The sequence below is a fragment of the Canis lupus genome, chromosome 10 (assembly GCF_011100685.1).
Source record: "Canis lupus familiaris isolate Mischka breed German Shepherd chromosome 10, alternate assembly UU_Cfam_GSD_1.0, whole genome shotgun sequence".
Classification (NCBI taxonomy): domain Eukaryota; kingdom Metazoa; phylum Chordata; class Mammalia; order Carnivora; family Canidae; genus Canis; species Canis lupus.
Genome location: NC_049231.1, coordinates 1,849,223 through 1,871,869, shown reverse-complemented (window position 1 = coordinate 1,871,869; position 22,647 = coordinate 1,849,223). Strand labels below are relative to the sequence as shown.

The 22,647-nt window shown below is 39.2% G+C and overlaps 1 protein-coding gene across 13 annotated transcripts in view; it reads left to right on the top strand.

Moving 5' to 3' along the window:
- The window catches only part of R3HDM2 (R3H domain containing 2), a 165,913-nt gene that overhangs the window by 25,913 nt on the left and 117,353 nt on the right, over positions 1 to 22,647 (top strand). For all 13 annotated transcript variants that reach the window (XM_038549748.1, XM_038549749.1, XM_038549758.1 and 10 more), the window contains exon 2: positions 13,902 to 13,962. The gene's annotated coding sequence lies outside the window, so the exon portion shown is untranslated. The remainder of the gene's footprint in view (positions 1 to 13,901; positions 13,963 to 22,647) is intronic.

Genomic DNA, 22,647 nt, shown 5'->3' with positions numbered 1-22,647 from the left:
CAAAGTCCAGTGAAAAGTCAGGACTATTCTGAGAATTTTATTTGACTCTTGCTAAAAACTTGAGCCTAGGATATGGGTATGAAAGGGATAATTCTCCCCCCGCCTTCCACCCCCAGCTGAATTGCTGGAAGCTATTCTTTGCTTAGTGTCTCCCCAATTTATGCTTGATAAGTATATTTCCTATACTTTACCTGGATGGATGGGGCAGTACATCTGAGCTAGAGATCAGGTGAGCCTTATAGGTACTTTTAGAGCACTGGAATTGTTTTGCCTGTGTGTGAATTCAGAATTTTGTGGGAATTTTTTTTTTAAGATTTTATTTATTTATTCATCAGAGAGACAGAGATTGAGAGAGAGAGAGAGAGAGGCAGAGACACAGGCAGAGGGAGAAGCAGGCTCCACGCAGGGAGCCTGATGTGGGACTCGATCCCAGGTCTCCAGGATCATGCCCTAGGCTGAAGGCAGCACTAAACCGCTGAGCCACCCGGGCTGCCCTTGTGGGATGTTTTGAGGAAAAATTAATTCCATTCCATGTATGTTTAACTGTACATGAAATATGAAAATCTGTTGATGGAGTTGGACTTCAACAAAAGAAATAGAAAATAAAAGGAATGGTTATTTATTTTAACTAATTTCAGTAAGTAATAGAGTAAGATTTTACATATAGAGTGAATATGATGTATTTGGTACGGATTTGGCAATTAGAAAGGTAGGACTTTGTTGCTACTATAGTAACAAATTTTAAGGATGCTGGGAAAATGCCAAAAAATTATTATAAACCAAGAAAAATCCATACAAATGGAATGTATGTTTTTTTCTGACCCTAGATTTATACAAATGGTAAAATGTAAAAAAATTGACAACACATCTATATATTACTCTCAATGAATTAAGCCTGTCTGTGTGCTTTTTCCCCCCTCCTTTTCCTTTCTTCTGGGGCTTTCATAGATGAATTCTAGACATGAGGGACCTGGTTCCTTGGAGAAATGAGCTGCCCTCAAAGAATTTACTGTTTAGGGATCCCTGGGTGGCGCAGCGGTTTGGCGCCTGCCTTTGGCCTGGGGCGTGATCCTGGAGACCCGGGATCGAATCCCACGTCGGGCCCCCGGTGCATGGAGCCTGCTTCTCCCTCTGCCTATGTCTCTGCTTCTCTCTCTTTCTCTGTGTGACTATCATAAATAAATAGAAATTTAAAAAAAATTTAAGAATTTACTGTTTATTGAGACAAAATGTTATGAAGGAGGTAGCAGGACGATTTTTATTTTCTTTTTGCTTATCTCTATTTATTTTAAAGACTTCATTTATTTTAGAGCGAGAGTGAGCAAGAGCAGGGGTGTAGGGCAGAGGGAGAAGCAGACTCCCTGCTAAGCAGGGAGCCTGATGTGGAGTTCGATGCAGGGTTTGGGCCCAGGACCCCTGGATCATGACCTAAGCTGAAGGCAGATGCTGAATCAACTGAGCCACCCAGATGCCCTTTCTTACCTGTTTTAAAAGAACATGAATTTCTTTTATAATTAGAGGAAAAATCAGTTGGGGCTATAACTCAATTCTTAAAACTTAAGTATAGTCCAGTAATCTTATTTTCAAGCACTGTTGATCAGTCTCCAGTCAGGTAGTGAGTTCCTTTTTTTAAGGGCTTTGAGACTCCTTTTTTTTAGACTATTTTTTTGGGGGTAAGTTGTCTTTTTCTATTACAGCTGAAGTTTTTATTAAATAACTTCAGCATACTTAACTAATCACTAAACTAACAATTTGTATTTAAACTTAGGAATATAGGGGTGCCTGGGTGATTCAGTCAGTTAAGCATGAGCCTTCAGCTCAGACCATGATCCCAGGGGTGCCTGGAGTCTTGCTGCCCCTAGTGCAGAGTCTGCTTCTCCCACTTCCTCTGCCCCTCCCCCTGCTTGTGCACTCTCACTCTCTTTCTCTCCCTTTTGCTCTCTCTCCCTCAAATGCGTAAGTAAAATCTTTAGGAAAAAACCTCTAGTAATATATGATTCTGTTTCTTTGAAAGAATATAAATATATGAATTTTGGGAGGAAAAGTTGTGTTTATTAGATTGCCTAAACTTGCTAGAAATAGCATTTTGATGTCACAAAAGGGATCCCTATAAAACTTGAAGAAAATATTATTGCTCTTACTAGAATAAAAACTTAATTTAGCTCGAAGTAGCCTGTAGGTTGCCAAAGAAGAGTATTACATTTTTCTGTAGGTCCCAGAGTTTTTCTAGAGGCAACTTGAGTGTCACATAAGGTATTTAGGACTATTAGAATGTTCAGCATCATTCTAGGGCTATGGGATCTAAAATTTTTGTGCGTGTTAAAGTACCTTACTGGCTGGCTGTGAAGATAAACCATGAACATTTAATGATCGAAACAACAGATTTGGGATCCCTGGGTGGCGCAGCGGTTTGGCGCCTACCTTTGGCCCAGGATGCGATCCTGGAGACCCGGGATTGAATCCCACATCGGGCTTCCGGTGCATGGAGCCTGCTTCTCCCTCTGCCTGTGTCTCTGCCTCTCTCTCTTTCTCTCTCTTTGACTATCATAAATAAATAAAAATTAAAAAAAAAAAGAAACAACAGATATAATGGGTTAGATTCTGTAATATAAACAGAATGCAGTGTAATTTATTTGAGTCTAATTGTTTAGTATAAAGAAATGCAGAAGGAAAGAGAAACCAATATAGAAAGATAGGGAAAGAGGTAGGAATTGAACTGGGCTTCAATGGAAGATTGAAGTATCCAAATTCATTTCAGTGGTTGTATTTCAGATTTTATATACATATATATATGTATATATATGTATATAAATGTGTATATATATAAATATATTTCATTTTTGGGATTTGCTTTTTTTTAAATTTTATTTTTAAATTTTATTCTTTTTTAAAAATATTTTATTTATTTATTCATGAGAGACACACACAGAGAGAGAGAGGCAGAGATACAGGCAGAAGGAGAAGCAGGCTCCATGCAGGGAGCCCGATGTGGGACTCCATCCCGGGTCTCCAGGATCACACCCTGGGCTGCAGGCGGCGCTAAACTGCTGCACCACCAGGGCTGCCCAAATTTTATTCTTCTTAAAAAAGATTTTATATTTGAGAGACAGAGCAGGAACGAGGTAGGAAGGGGTGTAGCAGATGGAGAGGGAGAAGCAGGCTCCTGACTGAGCAGGGAGCCCGATATAGGGCTCCATCCCAGGACCCCTGGGATCAGGACCTGAGCCAGAGGCAGACATTTAGCTGACTGAGCCACCCAGACACCCCTCTTCTTTATTTAAAAAAAAAAAACTTTTTAAAAAAGATTATTTGGGAGGGCGGGGGGAGGGCAGACGGAGAGCATTCTTAAGCAAACCCCCTGATGGAGCATGGAGCCGATAGATGTGGGGCTCAATCCCACCACTCATGACCTGAACTGAAACTAAGAGTTAGATGCTTAACCTACTGACTTACCCACGTGCCTTGAGATTTGCTTTCTAAAAAACTTTATTATGGAAAATTTCAAACATTCAAAAGCAGTGGGAATAGTAAAATGAACCCCTGTATACAATTACCAGCTTATGGCTAACATGGCTCCTATCAACCCCGTTTTACAAATTGTTTTGAAGCAAATCTATGACATATTATTTCATTCATAAATATTTCAGTTAAATGGTTCTAAAAAATAAGGGCTTTAAAAAACATAATACCAAAAAAAACCCCCAAAACATAATACACTATTTGTACATCTAAAATAACGAACAATAATTTCTTTATATCTGATGGTTATATTTCCATGATTGTTTTATAAATTTTATTTATTTATATTTTTAAAAGATTTTATTTATTTATTCATGAGAGACACACACACAGAGAGGCAGAGAGACACAGGCAGAGGGAGAAGCAGGCTCCATGCAGGGAGCCTGATGTGGGACTTGATCCCGGGTCTCCAGGATCACGCCCTGGGCTGAAGGCAGGCGCTAAACCGCTGAGCCACCCAGGGATCCCCTACTTTTGTAATTTTTAAACATGGTGTATAATTGCCTTCTAAAAATACAGGCATTTAGAAAAAGAAATATAGATAGTTTACATTTCTACCAGCAATTGATTCCAGATTTGAGACAGAAACTTTGGTTATGGGAGCACCTGGGTGGCTCAATGGTTGAGCATCTGCCTTTGGTTCAGGTTGGGATCCTGGGATCGAATCCCGCATTGGACTCCCTCCAGGGAGCCTGCCTCGCTCTGCCTGTGTCTCTGCCTCTCTCTCTCTCTCTCTCTCTCTCTCTCTCTCTCTGTAGAGACAGAGAGAGGCAGAGACACAGGCAGAGTGAGAGGCAGGCTCCATGCAGGCAGCCCAATGCGGGACTCGATCCCAGGACTCCAGGATCACGCCCTGGGCCAAAGGCAGGCGCCAAACCGCTGTGCCACCCAGGGATCCCCTTGGTTGAACTATTTGAAGAGAAAAGTGCAAACTCAGAGATAATGTAGTTGGAAAATAGAGAAGTATTTTAATATCTTTGGGTAATCGGATATTCTTTGATACTATACCCAAACTCAACATACGTTCTTTAAAGGTTAGTTGCAGTGTAGAATCTGAAACGGTATTAATGAACTTTTGTATGTGGTGACATTAAAATTCTTTTTTTTTCGTACTTTGGATGCATCTTTTACCCATGTATGATTTTGAATCATCATGAATTGGTCAGTTGGAAAATACTGGTTCACTGAGTTATGCAGATCTTCCAGATGTTTGACACAGTTCATTATACAAGTAAAAAAAAAAAAAAATCACACTCATTAATATCACTGTCATTTGATCCAGAAAAATCTTAAGTATTAAGAAGTTGTCAGGCCCACAGAAGATAGACTTTTTTATAATTTTGATTTTATCTTAAAGCTTTATCACTGACAACAAATGCTATCATTTATTTTCTTTGAAAAGACAGGCTCACTTTGTTCATTTTTTGTGAAGAACACTGACACATAACCATAGTTTGTCAGTTGCTTACTCAAGAAGTGATAATAGCCTATGAAAAAAGTGGCTAGTTTAGCTTGCAGCTCAGTTGCTTTTCCTTGAGACAATTATAATTTTAATATTTAAAGATTTATTTATTTATTCATGAGAGACAGAGAGAGGCAGACACACAGGCAGTGGGAGAAGCAGGTCCCTGCAGGGAGGAGCCCAACGTGGGACTTGATCCCGGATCCCAGGATCACACCCTGAGCTGAAGGCAAACGCTCAAGTGCTGAGGCACCCAGGCATCCCAACTTGAGACGATTACTGTACTTTGGTTGATATGCTGCAGAACTGGTTTGTACTTCCCATTTTGCCATTTTGATTATTAAAAAGACATGTATGCAAGAGTGGAAATTTAATAAAATTATTTTTACTGCTTTATCAAAGACATTAATTTTTTTTTAATTTTTTTAAATTTTTATTTATTTATGATAGAGAGAGAGAGAGAGAGGCAGACACAGGCAGAGGGAGAAGCAGGCTCCATGCACCGGGAGCCCGATGTGGGATTCGATCCGGAGTCTCCAGGATCGTGCCCTGGGCCAAAGGCAGGCGCCAAACTGCTGCGCCACCCAGGGACCCCTATCAAGGACATTTATAAGTAAAATTTTTCCTTTTATTTTTCTATTTTTCTATTTTTATTTATTTTTTATTTTATTTTATTTTATTTTTTTCATTTATTTATGATAGTCACACAGAGAGAGAGAGAGAGGCAGAGACATAGGCAGAGGGAGAAGCAGGCTCCATGCACCGGGAGCCTGACGTGGGATTCGATCCCGGGTCTCCAGGATCGCGCCCTGGGCCAAAGGCAGGCGCTAAACCGCTGCGCCACCCAGGGATCCCTATTTTGATTTTTTTTTAAATTTTTAAAATTTATTTATGATAGTCACACACAGAGAGAGAGGCAGAGACACAGGCAGAGGGAGAAGCAGGCTCCATGCATTGGGAGCCCGACGTGGGATTCAATCCCGGGTCTCCAGGATCGCGCCCTGGGCCAAAGGCAGGCGCCAAACCGCTGCGCCACCCAGGGATCCCTATTTTGATTTTTTTTTTAAAGATTTTATTCACCTATTCATGAGAGACACAGAGAGAGAAAGGCAGAGACACAGGCAGAGGGAGAAGCAGGCTCCCCACAAGGAGCTCCATGTGGGACTCAATCCCAGATCCCAGGATCACGCCCTGAGCCGAAGGGAGACACTCAGGGGACATTGCAGAGCCACGCAGGTGTCCTAATTTTTCCTTTTTAAACTGCAGGCATGGGGTGGTGGAGACTATGATAGTACCAGTACAGTTTGATACCATTGCCTTGATTTATGCTAAAGCAGTGGGAATTATACCTACCATTTCACTATGGTGAAAAAGGTAGATAACATCATAGTGTGATGAGAAATAACATCTTGTTGTTGTGAAAATAGTGGACCTCTTAGACCTCCTGAGACCGTATTTGGAGAACTGCTGTTCTAGGTAGAGCATGTATTATGTAGCCAGAGATACTGAGGTGAGAAAAAAGCATAGGTTTCTCCGTCAACTGCAAGTACTTTGTTAGGGAACTCAGGATCTGTGGAGAGAAAGAATGGTGGTCAGGACCGGATCATAAAGGAACTTAAGTATCCTGCCAAGGAATGCTGAGTTTATCCTATAAGAAATGGAGAGTCTTTGAAGGCTTTTAAGGAGGGGAGTGTGTGTATAGTAGGGATGTGGGTCTTTGATGCCATCATATTTGTATTTTTTAAGGATCACCTTTATCATAGTGTATCTTGTGGTAAGGAGGCCAGTGGAAAATGATGAGATTTTAAACTAAGGCACTAGCTTGGTCATGGAGCCACAAAAGGCCAGGCTGTACAAACCAGTACAGGAATTCGAATGTGTCTTTCCTAAAGCAGAACTAAGCCTAGCATCATCTGTTGGTTGGGTGGGTGGATGGTCAGGTGCACAACTGCATCCATCATCATGTCATTTATAAGCTATCCACTCAAATACACTTGTATCAGCAGAATTACTAATTTGACTTTTATTACTATAGATTAGTTTTAATCTGTTTTTGAATTTCATGTTAGTAGAATCATATACTCTTGTGGTTTTTTTGTTCAACGTTATCTTTGAGATTCATGAATTTAGTTACATATAGCAATGGTTTGTTCTTTATCATTGCTAAGTAGTACTTTTTCTGACTATACCATAAGTTTTCCATTAAGTTGTTTACAGTTTGGGACTGTCAGGAATAATACTGCTGTAAACATTTTGTACATGCCTTTTCATAGACGTAAAGCACTTGGGAATTCCAAGAATGGAATTGCTAGTTCATGGGATATAAGTACTACGGTTTTCCAAAGTGTTATATTAATTTATTCTCTTGCCAACAATGTGTGAGAGTTCTGGTTGTGCCATGTCTTTGACTATACTTAGTATTGTCAGTGCTTTTAATTGTAGCTGTTGGGGATGTAGTGATGTCTTTTTGTGGCTTTAATTCGCATTTCCCTGATGACCACAAATATGGAATATCTTTATATGCATATTGGCCTTTTAAGGATTCTCTTTTGTGAAGTGCTTCTAACTCTTGTCCATTTAAAAAATTGGGCTGTTTGTTTTTTTCTTATTGATTTGTAGAAATTCTTTGTGTATTTTGTATACACATACACAAAATGTACTTTGTGGCATATGTACAGTTTTATATCACTGCCGTGATTTATGCTACAGCAGTGGCAGTTATACCTACCATTTCACTATGGTGAAAAAGGTAAATAACATCTTAGTGTTATTATCAAAATTAAGATCTTCTACAGGTATTTGCACATGGGATAAATGCAGGAATAAATAATAATATGAGTGTTTTGTTGGGATTCTGTGATATATGTCTTATCTATGAAGAGTGTTTTTTTTTTAAATTTTATTTATTTATTCATAGAGACAGAGAGAGAGAGGGGGGGGCGGGCAGAGACACAGGCAGAGGGAGAAGCAGGCTCCATGCAGGGAGCCTGACATGGGACTCGATCCAGGGTCTCCAGGATCACGCCCTGGGCTACAGGCGGTGCTAAACTGCTGCGCCACTGGGGCTGCCCGAAGAGTGGTTTTATATATTATTATTTAGAGATTCTAATTTCCTTACATGATGAGAATGCACATGCTGCTTTTGAGTGTATCAGTGTTGATGTTTTGAATTAGTGTTAGCTGATTGCAGGTATTTCTGTTACCTATTGCTGTCAACCAAAACACTCCAAATCTTAGTAGTTTAAAAGAACTATTTATTTGCTCATGATTAAGTGGCCGGGCAATTTGTGCAGGGCTCATCTGGCTTGCCTCTATTGCACATGGAATTTGCTGGGCTTACTCACGTGCTGGTGGTCAGTTGTCAGGTTGGCCAGGGACTGGTTATACCTAGATAGCCTCACTCTAGGACTGTCCATCATTAGGCTGGAGCTGTCATCCAGGGTACCGTGTTGTCTCCTGCAGTCTGTCTTGGCTACCTTGAATGGTGACTAGGTCCCAAGAGAGCAAGAGTGGAAGTTGCAAGGTTTCTTAAGGCCTGGGCTCAGGAATTGTGCAGTGTCATTCATGCTACAATCTTTTGAACAAAACAAGTCACAGGGCCAGTTCAAATTCAAGGGGTGAGGAAGTGAACTCCACTTTTTGATGAGAATTGCTGCAAATAATTTGTGGCCATGTTTAATCTACTACATTGGGCATTGCCTTTCCTTGTTCCTTTCTCCTTTTCTCTCTCTTCTTCCCTTCCTTCCATTGTGCCTTTTAAAGAAATGGATAGTTTATGGGGTTTGTTTTTGTTTTTGTTTTTTAATTGCCTTGACTTGTCTTTCTTCTTAAAGTTTATGTTAGAACAAACTTTACTTAAAGGATGTTTTCTGTGATTGCTTGGTGTAGTTAAGGACCAGACATTTTTAGGTCCAGACTTTAAGACTATTACTATAATACCAAACATCTGTTAATGATGAAGATAGCAGTTTCTTCCCCAGGTAATCTTGATCTTTTTTTTTAATCCTTTTAAAAAAAATTGGTAAGACCTGAATCTTAACACTGGTCCTTTTATGAGCTCTATTCCCAGCTCTTCCATGACTTGTTAGCTGTCTAGAGTTACTAACATGGCCCTAAAATGACAAACTTTTTCCCCAAGGTGCTCAGTGAAGTCAGGAAGGAGAAGGCTCCACAGTAGGAGGAGTGTGGACTGCAGTTGTCTTGAGGAGACAGTGTTTTTATATGTGAAATAAACAAGAATTTTGGGCAAGGTGCAGATGTCAGTGACCTGTCAGCCCATCAGGATGAATCAGCTGAAGTCCTAGATAAGGTGACAATGTCAGCACAATGAGCCCCTTACCCTGAATTTATTGGGCCTCTCATTAAGGTAGCTGTCATAGCCCTTATTTTAGAGAAAAGTCAGAGTCATTGTTCCAGATTCCCTGACTTTAAACATTATTTATTTTGGAGGGGGAAGGTCACCTTTCGTGTATGAATACTATTGGAAGTGACATGTGGCTGGTTTGCAGATTACAGCCATTTTGGTGTGCCTGAGTGTTAACAGTTGTTAGGATCTTTAAAACTTGTCTTGAGGTGACTAGAGGCTGTTTATTCTGCTTCTCCAAGTAAGTTTAATTGTCTTGGGCCCTAGACAAGTAGATTTATTAACTGTAGTTTCTAATTTATCTGTTGCCCAAACCAGTGGTAATTTGATGGAAATAGGAACTCTCGAGGTGGCATTTTATTGCAAAAGATGGATATTGGCTGCTAAATGCAGCTGATTAGAAGGTTAGGGCACAGTTTCTGTTTTCCTGGTGACAGGGTCATTACTGAGGCTTTATAGAACACGCCACTAGTCAGATGGCTGAACTGAATCTTCTACTCTTGGGAGGTTATCTCCAAGGTGTTTGGAGTGCTTCATAGAACACTTTGTCAGCTGTGTTCTCTTGCAGCCATTTGCACCTTGTGTCAGTTTAGCCTGGTTGTTCTGGATTGTGAGGCACTCCTTAGTGCAGTACTGGTAACCAGATCTTTGTCAGTTGCTGCTGCCTGAGAACCTTGGATTTGGGTCTTACAGATCCAGAGAACAGTGTTACCAGATAAGATTGCCATCTTATTTTCTGAGCCCATATTTTATCTTCAGAGAAAGCAAGAGACCTGAGAACACAGGCAGATTGTTAGAATGAAGACAAGAATACAGAGTTTTGACGGCTTGCCATCTTATTGGCTGTACAAATAAGTTTAAATTTTCCTTTAAAAACTGAAGTTTAGGGATACCTGGGTGGCTCAGTGGTTTGGCGCCTGCCTTCAGCCCAGAGTGTGATCCTAAAGACACAGGATCGAGTCCCACATAGGACTCCCTGCATGGAGCCTGCTTCTCCCTTTGCCTTTGTCTCTGCCTCTCTGTGTCTCTCATGAATAAATAAATAAAATCTTAAAAAAAAAAAACAAAACCTGAAGTTTACCTCGAGGTAGTACTTAGCTTTGTAAATGAATCAATTGAAAACTGTTAACAGTGCATATGTGTCAGGCACTATTTCACATTGGAGGTATAGATATGAACAAGACACTCAAGATTTCTGCCCTCAAAGAGCTTTACATTTTCATTTGAGAAGATAGACGATTTCCAAATAAGTAAATAATTACGGATTATGGTGAGTACTATGAAGAAAATAGATGTGGTAATGTGACTGTGAGAGTAAGGGAGAAGGGGATGTTAAGATGAGGTGGTCAGGGAAGACCTTTTTGTAGTGGTGTGTGAACTATTACCTGGAAGGAGGCAGAACCAGCATTTTCTAATGGGAGAGGAGTGTTCTGGGCAGGAGGAACAATAAATAAAAGGCCTCATGAGGACTATGTGGCTTGGTATGTTCAAGAATAGGTGAGGGCCAGGGACACTTGGATGGCTCAGTGGTTGAGCGTCTGCCTTTGGCTCGGGGGATGATCCTGGGGTCCTGGTATCAAGTCCCGTGTTGTGTTCCCCACAGGGAGCCTGCTTCTCCCTCTGCCTATGTCTCTGCCTCTCTTTCTCTGTGTCTCTCATGAATAAAGTCTTTTCTTTTTTTTAATTTTTTAATTTATTTATGATAGTCACACAGAGAGAGAGAGAGAGAGGGGCAGAGACACAGGCAGAGGGAGAAGCAGGCTCCATGCACCGGGAGCCCGACGTGGGATTCGATCCCGGGTCTCCAGGATCGCGCCCTAGGCCAAAGGCAGGTGTCAAACCGCTACGCCACCCAGGGATCCCTCATGAATAAAGTCTTAAAAAAAAAAAGAATAGGCAGGGGCCAGATTTTATAGGACTCCATAGACCTTGCTTAGGATGATGGAAAACCATTGGTAGAAAGAAGGTTGTTGACCAAGAAAGCTAAATGATCTGATTTACATTTTTAAAAGATCACTCATGCTTCTGTGGGGAGGACAGGTACAGAGTGCCCAGAGAGGAAGTAGAAAGATTAGTTAAGAGACTGTTGCATTTTATTAAAAACCTGCAAACTATATGGAGATTATGGAGGATGGATGGTAGAAGGGAATTGAACCTCTTTTAGAAAATATTCCATTTTCAATTTTGTTAAGATTACAAATAGGGCAAGAAAACCGTAACATCAATAAGGACTAGTGTGGGTTTTGACTCAGAGTTGGAGAGAGACCGCTTGGTATGGCAAGGCTCTCCGCATGAACTCACTATGCCTGCTTAAAGATCAGGCACATCTGGGCATGGCTTGAGGGCCTGTGGGGAGAGGCAACTAGTAATTTCTTTGCATAGGGGAGAATAAGGCTTTTCCAGGGGACGGGGGTGGTGGTGGTGGAGATCACCATTCAGATAGTGTTTCAGGACCCCAACGTTGGTAGTAAAAGGGGGAGGACAGTATCCTGATCGTGCCTCCCAACCCTAACCAAACTACCACACATCTACCAAAACCCTGAGGTGTGGGGGCTATAGAGAAACTGGAAGAGCTTTTTTATAGAAATCTTAGTACAATATTGGGAAGGCAAACTTTAGCAATATGATACTCATGGGATAGAGTTGTAAAACAAAATGAAGAGTTAGGGATACTCTTCACTTCAGCATAGAACACAGTGGGGCTTAGGTGTTTTGTGGATTCCAAGAACACAGACTGGCTTGGCATATTAAGAGTTCTAGTGGTGACATTCAGCACTCAAGAGTTTCTGCTGTGACTTAAGCAGCAGCCAACTCTCAGAGTCCTTTAATAGCAATAACAATAACATTATAGTCGGAGAGAGGAGATTTTAAATTATATGTTTGTAATATTTATTTCTACTCACAGAAGAAAATTCTGTCTCTGACTTCCCTATATTATCTCTTACCTACTGAGATTCCCTATCTGCTAGCTCAGTTTCTAGACTTGTATAAAAGGATAAGAGGAGGACTGGATGATTATTTATATTAGAAAGTGGACCAAGAACTACTTACAAGAAGAGGGGATTGTTAGAGGAGAAAGAGCCAAGTGAGCAGTGTTGTGCTGTGAATTGAAAATAGCAATCGGGATCCCTGGGTGGCACAGCGGTTTGGCGCCTGCCTTTGGCACAGGGCGCGATCCTGGAGACCCGGGATCGAATCCCACGTCGGGCTCCCGGTGCATGGAGCCTGCTTGTCCCTCTGCCTGTGTCTCTGCCTCTCTCTCTCTCTCTCTCTGTGTGTGTGTTACTATCATAAATGAATTTAAAAAAAAGAAAGAAAAGAAAATAGCAATGGGGGCAGCCCGGGTGGTTCAGTGGTTTAGCGCCGGTTTAGCGCCACCTTCAGCCTAGGGTGTGGTCCTGGAGACCCAGGATTGGGTCCCGCGTCAGGATCCCTGCAGGGAATGGAGCCTGCTTCTCCCTCTGCCTGTGTCTGTGTTTTTCATGAATAAATAAATAAATAAAATCTTAAAAGAAAAAGAAAATAGCAATGGGCTGGAACACCTGGGTGGCTCAGCAGTTGAGCGTCTGCCTTAGGCCCAGTGCATGATCCTGGATTCGGGGATCAAGTCCCACATCAGGCTCCTTGCGGGAAGCCTGCTTCTCTCTCTGCTATGTCTCTGCCTCTCTCTCTCTCTCTCTCTCTCTGTCTCTCATGAATAAATAAAATCTAAAAAAAAAAAAAAAAAAAAACAATCGGTAGGGGCAGTTGGGTGGCTCAGTTGGTAAAGTATGAAACTTTTTTTTTTTTTTTTTAAGATTTATTTATTTTAGAAAGAGAGTGAGTGTTAGTGAGGGGAGGGAGAGAGGCAGAGACCTCAAGCAAACTCCTCACTGAGCCTGGAGCCTGATGCAGGGCTTAATCCCAGGACTCCAAAACCATGACCTGAGTGGAAACCAAGAGTCGGTCATTCAGCCGGCTGAGCCACTTGGGTGTTCCAGAGCATGTGACTCTTGATCTTGTGGTTGTAAGTTTAAGGCCCCACACTGGGTGTAGAGATTACTTAAAAAATAATAAAAATTAAAACAAAACACTTCTGTGTGTTGAAGCAGTGGATTAAAAAAAAAAAAGTAGGAATGGATATAGAGGGTTCAGGACATGTGTAGGGTTATAAGAAACATTGTGAGCAAAAGGAATTGGGAAAGAAGATGTTAAGCTGCTGTGGAGGGTTGCCTGTGTGACTCGGTCAGTTAAGCGTCAGTCTTCGGATCAGGTCTTAATCTCGAGGTCCTGGGATCGAGCCTGGAGTTGGGAATCCCTGGTTATTGGGGAGTCTGCTTCTCTACCCCCGCCAAGCCCCACCACTTCACCACCCCCGCTCATGTGCTTGGGTACATGCCCTCTCTGTCTCTCAGATAAACAAAAATTTTAAAAAACAAAAAAAGAAGCTGCTGTGGATTTTGAAATAGATGTCTTTATTTTCTTTGGGAGTCAATATATTAAGATTTAAATTGCTTTTAACTTTTTGTTTTTTCATTTCTGTTTTTGTTTTTGTTTTGTTTTGTTTTTTGAGGTTAGACTTGTTTCTTATGTGATGCCATTCCAGCACTGGACTCATGGAGGCTGAACATTTATTCAGGTAATAATAGGTAACATTTATGGAGCACTTTCTGTGTGCTACGCAACGACTAAGTGCTATACCTGTATTTTTATTTAATTGTCACACAACCTCATGAAGTTGGAAGTGTAACTGTACCCATTTAATAGATGAAGAAACAGACTAGAGTTTATCAAGATTGAGTTCACTTGAATTAAATAAAAAATACTACTGCTGTGGTTGAAGTGAGAGATGATGGTAGCTTAGATTAGATAATGCCATTTCTCACCTGTCATAAATACATGAATGTAAAGTGGTTTTGACTGAGCTTCACTCTGATTTCCAAAATTTTTTCCCACTAGTGAATACATCATAGTTTGTCTTTAAAACAGTGGGCATACTTTTTGGTAAAGAAAAATCCAATTTAGAGTTTTAATTTAGAGTTTTATTTTTTTTAAAAGCATTCTTAATCTTTTTTTTTTAATTTTTTATTTATTTATGATAGAGAGAGAGAGGCAGAGACACAGGCAGAGGGAGAAGCAGGCTCCATGCACCGGGAGCCCGATGTGGGACTCGATCCCGGGTCTCCGGGATCGCGCCCTGGGCCAAAGGCAGGCGCCAAACCGCGGCGCCACCCAGGGATCCCTAATTTAGAGTTTTAACTTTAAAGCTTTTCTGACTTTTTAGAAAATAGATAATAAGTTTGAAATAGTTTAAATTTATTTGAGTAAATGTCTACAAAAGGTAAATAGATATTTACCTTACAAAATAGATATTTATTTATCTTACAAAAGGTAAATAGATATGAACAAAGGTATTCTTAAAAAATTATTAGTATGGGTAATAGGAATCTTTTTTATTGTTTTTGTCATACTTGAAGTATTGCTGACAGGTATTTTAACTTTAAGGAACCTTATTAGGGCTTCTTGTAGGAGCTTTCTTGGTATGTCTAAATGTTTATTTACAAATCATATTAATAGTAGTACTTGCCAGAACTGAGAGTGTTTTTAGCACTGTTGACTGAAAATCAGTCAAAAATGAAGATTCAGCATCTCTGAAATTGTAATGTTGGTTAAAAAGGTACACCTGGGTGGCTCAGCTGTTGAGCTTCTGCCTGGAGTTCTGGGATCAAGTCCTGCGTTGGGCTCCTGCATGGAGCCTGCTTCTCTTCCCTCTGCCTATGTCTCTGCCTCTTTCTGCCTCTCATGAATAAATAAATAAAATCTTAAAAAAGAAAATAATACAATGTTGGTTAATAGAAGTATTTGTAAATTTACAAATACTCAAATTTATATGCTACTGTGAGTGATTCTCCATGTTCAGTTATGCCAGGTGTTGTTTGTACACTCATCAAGGTAAAGTAAAACTTTTTATCACTCCCTTATCAGTTATTGAGTAGTCAGCATGAAGATATTGTCCTATTTCCCCTTTCTGTATCTTTTTCAAAATAGATCTTGAGCTGTAATTGACATATAGTAAACTGTACATATTAAAAGTGTACAGTTTGTTAGGTTTTGACATATGTATTGTTCACCCATGAAACTACTACCACTATCAAGATAGTGAAAATACCACCTCAACGAGTTTCCTTTAATATTTCCCTCAACTTCTGTGGTCTCCAGGTAACCACCGATCAACTTTCTGTCATTATAGAATAATATATATTGTCTAGAATTTTATATAAATGGAATTGTATTGCATATAAGCTCACATTTATTTATTTTTTGCTTGGCCTTTTTTTTTTTTTTTTAAGATTGTATTTGAAAGAGAGCATGAGGGGGATGGTGGGCAAAGGGAGAGGGAGAAGCAGGATCTTTGCCCAGCAAGGAGCTCGACTCGAGGCTTGGTCCCAGGACCCAGAGATCATGACCTGGGTAACTTACCCAGGTGTCCTTCATTTGGCCTTTTTTTACTAAGCATAATTATTTTGAGATTCATCTATGTTGATGTATATATCAGTAGTTCATTTTTATTGCTGAGTAGCGATCCATTGTGGAACTATAACAATTTGTTTATCCATTTATGTTTTGATAATACACATTTGGGTTGTTTCTAGTTTTTGACAATTAAAAATAGTTATGATTATTTGTGTTAAATTTTTGTATGGACATACACTCCTCCCCCCCCCCCAAGTTAATTTCTTTTCTAAAAAAAACAACAACAACAAAACTTCCCCCATTACCTGGTAACTACAAATTTGCTGTCTTTGGATTTGCGTCTTCTGGATATATCTTATAAAAAGATTCTGACAGGGATCCCTGGGTGGCGCAGCGGTTTGGCGCCTGCCTTTGGCCCAGGGCGCGATCCTGGAGACCTGGGATCGAATCCCACGTCGGGCTCCCGTGCGTGGAGCCTGCTTCTCCCTCTGCCTGTGTCTCTGCCTCTCTCTCTCTGTGACTATCATAAAAAAAAAAATTCTGACAATACATGAACCTTTTGTGTCTGGCTTTTTTCATTTAGGGTAATGTTTTCAAGATTCATTAAGTTGTAGCATGTATGAGTACTTTTGTTCCTTTTGTGGCTGAATAATATTCCATCATACAGATATATCACATTTAGCTTATCCATTCATAAATTGGAAAGCATTTGAGTTGTTTCTACTTTTTGGGTACTATGAGTAGTGCTGCTATGAACATTAATAAGTTTTTGTGTGGATATATGTTTTCATTTCTTTTGGTTGTATATCTAGGAATGTAATTCCTGGATCATATGGTAACTGTTTAACTTTTTGAAAAACTGTCAAATTGTTTCCATAGTGGCTACATAATTTTACATGTTCACTAGCAATGTACAAGGGTCCCAATTTGCCTATCCTTACTAAACTTATTATCTGTCTTTTGGTTCTAGCCATCCTAGAGGGTGTCAAATAATATCATGGCTTTGATTTGCACTTCCCTGATAACTAATGATGTTGCATTGAGCTTCTTTGCTTCTTTTCATGTACTTATTGGCCATTTGTATATTTTTTTGAGAAATGTATATTTAAATCCTTTGCTTTTTTTTGAGTAACTTGTCTTTTTTTTTTTTTTTTAACTGAGTTGTAAGAATTCTTAATTATGGATACAGGTTCCTTATTTGATACATGATTTACAGATATTTTTCCTCTTTTGTGAGTTATCTTTTCACCTTCTTGATGGTATTGTTAAAGACAAAAGTTTTAAATTTGATGAAGTCTGCTGATCTATTTTTTCTTTTGTTGTTTATCCTTTTAGTGCTGTGTCTAAGAAAGTTTGCCTAACCCAACTTCATGAAGGTTTATTTCAGTGTTTTATACTGAGTTTTATAGTTTTAGGTCTTATATTTAGGTCTGATCTATTTTGAGTTAATTTTTGTGTATAACATGAGGTATGGTTCCACCTTTATTCTTTTATATTTAGCTGTCTACTAAACCAGCACCATTTGTTGAAAAGACTGTCCTTGGCTTATTTGATTGTCTTGGCCTCCTTGTTTAAAATTAGTTCACCATAAATGTAAAGTTTTATTTCTGGGCTTTCAGTTCTATTCCACTATAGCACTGTTCTGATTACTTACTGTCAGTTTCTGTAGTCAGTTGAAATTGGGAAATGTGAGTCCTCCAATTTTGTCTTTCTTTTTCAAGATTATGTTGTTTGGTGTGCCTGGGTAGCTCATTTGGTAGAGCATGTGCCTCTTGATTTCAGAGTTGTGAGTTTTTAGCCCCATGTTGGGTGTAGAGATTACTTAAAAAAAAAAAAAAAGATTATATTGGTTATTCTAGTTCCGTGCATTTCCATATGAATTTTAGGGTCAGATTGTCAATTTCTTAAAAAAAAGCCAGCTAGGATTTTGATAGGGATTGTACTGAATCTGTAGATCAGTTTTGTGAGTGTTACCACCTTATCAGTATTAAATCTTTCAGATGAACATGGGACATCTTTCCCCTTATTTGTTACTTCTTTAATTTCTATCAGTGAGTGTTTGTAATTTTTAATATATAAGCCTTACACTTTTTAAATCCTAGTCTATTAGGGTTACATTTCCTTAAATGTAAAAGGTTAAAATTATACCTGAGTATTTTATTATTTTTGTTACTACTGTAAGTGGATTTTCCCCTTACTTTCATATTTGGAATATCCATTACCTGTGTATAGAAATATAATCAATTTTTGTATGTTGACCTTGTATCTTACAACCTCCTGAACTTATTTATTAGTTTTTAGTAGCTTCCTTAGGATTTTCTATATATAAGATCATGTTATCTGCAAATAGAAAAATTTTTTTTCTGTTTTTGAAGATTTATTTATTTTAGAGAGAGGGAATGTGTACGAGTAGGGGGAGCAGAAGGTGAGAAAAGGAGAATCCTCAAGTAGATTCCCCACTGAGCAAGGAGCCTTATGTAGGGATGGATCCCAGGACCCTAGGATCATGACCTGACCTTGAATCAAGTGTCAGCCACCCATCTGATAGCACCACCTGAGTGCTCTTATTTTTTTTTTTTTTTTTTTTTTTTTTTTTCTGAGTGCTCTTTAAATAGAAAAAGTTTTACTTCTTTTCCAGACTAAATGCCTTTTCTTTTTTTTTTATTGCCTCATTGCCCTAGCTATGTTTTTTCCTTCTGTTCCTCAGCCTGGATTTTTTTTGTTTGTTGTTTTTAAAATTTTTTTAAATTGAAGTAATCTCTACATCCATCGCAGGGCAGGAACTCACAACCCAGAGATCGAGAGTTGCATGCTCTTCTGACTGAGCCACCCATGTGCCCCCAGACTGGATATTCTTAACTGAGTCAGCTTCAGATTTGTTGATTCTTTCCTGCCTGTTCAGATCTTGTGTCAAACCCCTCTATTTATGCTTTTTGTTTTTGTTATTGTACTTTTCCAACTCCCAAAATTTTTATTTGATTCCTTTTTATAATTTCTATTTATTACTCTAATGTTTCTGAAAGATTATTATATTTTTTGTTTAATTCTTTAGTCATGGTTTCCTTTTTTGGTCTTATTTAAATTGGCTAATTTAAAGTATCTAAGAAGTCCGGGGATGCCCGGGTGGCTTATCGGTTAAGTGTCTGCCTTCGGCTCAGGTCGTGATCCCAGGATCCTGGCATTGAGCCCTGCCTGGGGCTCCCTGCCCAGCGGGAGGTCTGCCTCTCCTTCTCCGTCTGCCTCTCCCCTTACTCATGTTCTCTCTCTAAATAAATAAATAAAATCTTAAAAAAAAAAAGTCTATCTAAGAAATCTAATGTCTGGGATTCCTAAGTGAGTTTCTATTGATTACAGTTTTTCCAGTTATGGGCCATACATTCTACTTCATGGTAATGTTATACTGCTTCATGTATAGTATAAGAACTTTACAATAGTATACTTCTTTTTCTTCCCTCCTGGCCATTGCCCTATTCTGGTTATACACTTTGTGTGTGTGTGTGTACATATATATATATATATATATGTACACACACACAAATGCATATATATATACTTGTATGTATATATAAATTACAATGTATCTTAAATTATTGCTTTGAATAGTTTATAGTTTTTAAAAATATTTGAATAATGAGTAAAGAAAGCATGAGAGAGAGCACACATGACCAGGGGGGAGGGGGAGAGTGAAAGGGAGAAGCAGATTCAATGCTGAGCAGGGAGCCTGATGTGGAATTCCATACCAGGACCCTGGGATCATGACTGGAGCTGAAGGCAGATGCTTAACTGACTGAGCCATCCAGGCACTGTTGCCTTTAATTTTGAAAGATACTTTCTGTGAGTATAGAATTCATGGTTGACAGTTTTTTTTCTTTCAGTCTTTTAAGATATGAATCCATTTTCTTCTAACTAGAATAGTTTCCAGTGAGAATCCTGTTATTGTCCTCATCTTTGTTTCTGTATATGTAATATATCCATTTTCTTCTAACTAGAATAGTTTCCAGTGAGAATCCTGTTATTGTCCTCATCTTTGTTTCTGTATATGTAATATATCCTTCCTCCTGGCTGCTTTTAACTTTATTCTGTATTACTGTATTCTTGATTTTAGGTAGTTTGGTAATGGTGTGTCTTGGTTTGGTTCTTTCAGCTTTTGGATCTGTGTATGTATAGTTTTATTACAGTTTGGAAACTTGGAAGCTATTAGTAAATATTTTTCCCCTGTCTCTTTGGAAATGCCACTAATACATATATTGGGCAATTGGAATTTGTCCCACAGGAAGTTACAAAGCAAAATGTACAGCAGTATTCCATTCCATGTGCCTTTCACCCAATTGTGACAGTTTACATAACTGTGGTACCATATCAAAACCGGGAAATCAATATTGTTTCAATCTGTAGAGTCTATTCAGATTTGACAGTTGTACATGCACTCCTCCTCTGCATGGGTGTGTATGTTCAGGGGGGAGTTCTATGGAATTTCACCATGTATGAATTTGTATATTCACAACCACTGTCAAGATGCAGAACAGTTCCATTCCCATAAGAATTTTTCCTTGTTGCCTTTTCATAACCACATCCATTCATGAATCTGTAACCTTGGGATTATTAATCTGTTCTCCAGCTCTCTAATATTATCCTGTCAAAATGTCAATTAAATGGAATCATACCATACGTAACCTTTTGAGATTGACTTTTTCTCCCACTCAGCATAATTCCCTTGAGATCCATCCAAATTATTGCACATGTCAATAGTTTGTATCTTTTCATTGCTGAGTAGTTATGAACATTCATGTTCAGGTTTTTCTGTAAGCATAAGTTTTATTTGTCTGGAATAAATGCCCAAGAGTACAATTGCTGAGTGGTAAGGTAATTCCATATTTTATTTTATTATTATTATTATTTTTAAAAAGATTTATTTATTTATTTATTTATTTATTCATTCATTCATTCATGAGAGACAGAGAGAGAGAGAGAGGCAGAGACACAGACAGAGGGAGAAACAGGCTCCATGCAGGGAGCCCGACGTGGGACTCCATCCTAGGTCTTCAGGATCACACACCCTGGGCTGAAGGTGGCGCTAAACCGCTGAGCCACCTGGGCTGCCCTATTTTATTATTATTTTTAAAGATTTTATTTCATTATTCATGAGAGACATAGAGAGAGAGGCAGAGACATAGGCAGAGGGAGAAGCAGGCTCCCTGCAGGGAGCCCAACAGAGGACTCAATCCCAGGACTCTGGAATCATAACCTAAGCCAAAGGCAGACACTCAACCAGTGAGCCACCCAGGTGTCCCTACATATTTCATTTTAAAAGAAACTGCCAAACTGTCATCCAGAGTAGCTGTACCATTTTACATATCCATCAGCTATGTATGAGTGATCCAGTTTTTCTGCATTCTTGTCAACATTTGATATTATCAATATTTTTAAAATTTTTTTTTCAGATTTGTTTATTTATTTTAGAGAGGGAGTGGGAAAGAGTGTGCAAGTTCATGAGAGAGTGTGGGGGAAGGACAGAGGGAGAGTCTTCAAGCAGACTCCCTGCTGAGCATGGAGCCTGATACAGGGCTCCATCCCACAAGCCATGCAACTGATGAGATCATTACCTGACCAAAACCAAGAGTCCAGTGCTTAACCAACTGAGCCACCCAGGCACCCCAGTATTTTTATTTTAGCCATTACGGTAGGTATGTAGAGATATCTCATGTGGTTTTAATTTGCATTTCTCTAATGGCTAATGATTTTTAACCTGTCTGCTTATGTCTTTTTCCCATTTTTTTATTGTTTCTTTGAGTTTTGAGACTTGCTTATATATTCTAGATAAAATTCCTTTGTTAAATAAGTGGTTTGCAAATATTCTCTCTGGTGGTATTCTTTGTTCTGTGAACTCTAGACTCCTTTGCTTTCTCAGACTTTCACTTCGATGTTCATTCAAGGAGCATGTTGGACTCCCCCGCCCCCCGCCCCCCCTTGTTTTTGACATTACTTGGAAGCAGTCTCCAGGCATTAAGCTTGGGTAATCATAGGGCTTACCTTATTTGTTTCCTGTTTCAGGAATCACTGTTGTTTATTGCCTGATGTCTGGTATCTTAAAAACCCCCGTCTTTCCCATTTTTTCTGTTTGTTTTTTGTTTGTTTGTTTCTGTGAGGACGGTAAATATAATCTGTTATTCCATGTTAGTCAGAAATGAAATCTTCCTCCTCTACCCCCCCACCCCCCACCCACCAAAGCTTTCAATAACAGCAACACCTATTGTTAGCAACTACTGTCCATTAATTCTTTCTTTCTCAAGTTCTTAAACAGAAAAGGTTGGGGGGGAGGAATAGAGCCTAAATATAACTCAGACAAAAAGATACTTCTGATGTTGTTCAGTGTCTGTTGAGGCCCAGCTACTTCCAAGAGTTTGCAAATCAATCAGATACAGGCTTAGAGCTAGAAATAGGTTAGCTACCATAGCACAAGATGATGGTGTGAAAAGATTTTAGTGACAGCTTGTGTGTGATAATATATCCTTTCTTGTTCAGGGTTCTCTGGATGTAATGCTAGATTCTGGCTTTCATATGCTTTTTCTCTATTCTTATCCATGCAGTCCTTTTCTCAAAAGAATAGCTATATTTATAAAATCACATTTTCCTATATTTAAAGGATAGAGTTGACCAGTTAAAGCAGCTTTTCCAGCCTAAGTGCTTCTCACTAGGTAATTCTCCTTTAACTTCTGTTATTAGTTTTGCAGCTTAAAGCAGCATTTAAGATGATTTGAAAAATATATGCTAGGATTTCTTAAAGATTTATCTCTAGGGCAGCCTGGGTGGCTCAGTGGTTTAGTGCCGCTGTCAGCCCGGGGTGTGATCC